Source organism: Anoplopoma fimbria, unplaced genomic scaffold (assembly GCF_027596085.1).
Source record: "Anoplopoma fimbria isolate UVic2021 breed Golden Eagle Sablefish unplaced genomic scaffold, Afim_UVic_2022 Un_contig_2128_pilon_pilon, whole genome shotgun sequence".
In the NCBI taxonomy this organism is placed as follows: Eukaryota; Metazoa; Chordata; class Actinopteri; order Perciformes; family Anoplopomatidae; genus Anoplopoma; species Anoplopoma fimbria.
The window spans coordinates 1-1,046 of record NW_026552245.1 but is presented as its reverse complement, the minus strand read 5'-3'; the positions used below and the strand labels follow the sequence as shown (position 1 = coordinate 1,046).

Sequence of the window (1,046 nt, the reverse complement as noted above, 5' to 3'; positions counted from 1 at the left end):
ATATAGTATCTTTAAAAGGCCCTTTGGTAGGCACAATATTTGCTTACGGCCATACCACCTGAACACGCCCGATCTCGTCTGATCTCGGAAGCTAAGCAGGGTCGGGCCTGGTCAGTACTTGGATGGGAGACCGCCTGGGAATACCAGGTGCTGTAAGCTTTTTCACTCCTCTTTACAAAAAGCAGAGGCGCTGCTGCTTTTTCAGTGGACACCGACAGGGTGGGAAGGAAATAGCTAGATCATGACTTGCCGGTATAGAAATGACACAAATCCAGTTAAATGATGGCTTTCATCATTCCTAAGCTCATCGATCATTTTCTTTTCAATTTTATGCTAACGTATTCTACATTTCAACAGTAAATATTAATATTTTTACTGCACTACATTTGTGATCCTTATAGCCACTTTGTACATTCTGATTTGACATTTAAAAGCTGTGAGTGTGTCTGGCAATCTGCAGGCGCTCCCTGTATAGACGAAAGAGCAAAGCGTGGTGATATAGTATCTTTAAAAGGCCCTTTGGTAGGCGCAATATTTGCTTACGGCCATACCACCCTGAACACGCCCGATCTCGTCTGATCTCGGAAGCTAAGCAGGGTCGGGCCTGGTCAGTACTTGGATGGGAGACCGCCTGGGAATACCAGGTGCTGTAAGCTTTTTCACTCCTCTTTACAAAAAGCAGAGGGCGCTGCTGCTTTTTCAGTGGACACCGACAGGGTGGGAAGGAAATAGCTAGATCATGACTTGCCGGTATAGAAATGACACAAATCCAGTTAAATGATGGCTTTCATCATTCCTAAGCTCATCGATCATTTTCTTTTCAATTTTATGCTAACGTATTCTACATTTCAACAGTAAATATTAATCTTTTTACTGCACTACATTTGTGATCCTTATAGCCACTTTGTACATTCTGATTTGACATTTAAAAGCTGTGAGTGTGTCTGGCAATCTGCAGGCGCTCCCTGTATAGACGAAAGAGCAAAGCGTGGTGATATAGTATCTTTAAAAAGGCCCTTTGGTAGGCACAATATTTGCTTACGGCC

The 1,046-nt window shown here is 43.2% G+C and overlaps 2 non-coding genes across 2 annotated transcripts; both read left to right on the top strand.

Annotated features, from left to right (window-relative positions):
* Window positions 1–41: 41 nt before the first annotated feature.
* Window positions 42–159, top strand: LOC129115904 (5S ribosomal RNA). Its single transcript, XR_008533293.1, has one exon. It is a non-coding gene; the product is annotated as a 5S ribosomal RNA (ribosomal RNA).
* A 378-nt stretch (window positions 160–537) lies between these two features.
* On the top strand, window positions 538–656 carry LOC129115903 (5S ribosomal RNA). Its single transcript, XR_008533292.1, has one exon. It is a non-coding gene; the product is annotated as a 5S ribosomal RNA (ribosomal RNA).
* The last annotated feature ends 390 nt before the right edge of the window (window positions 657–1,046 follow it).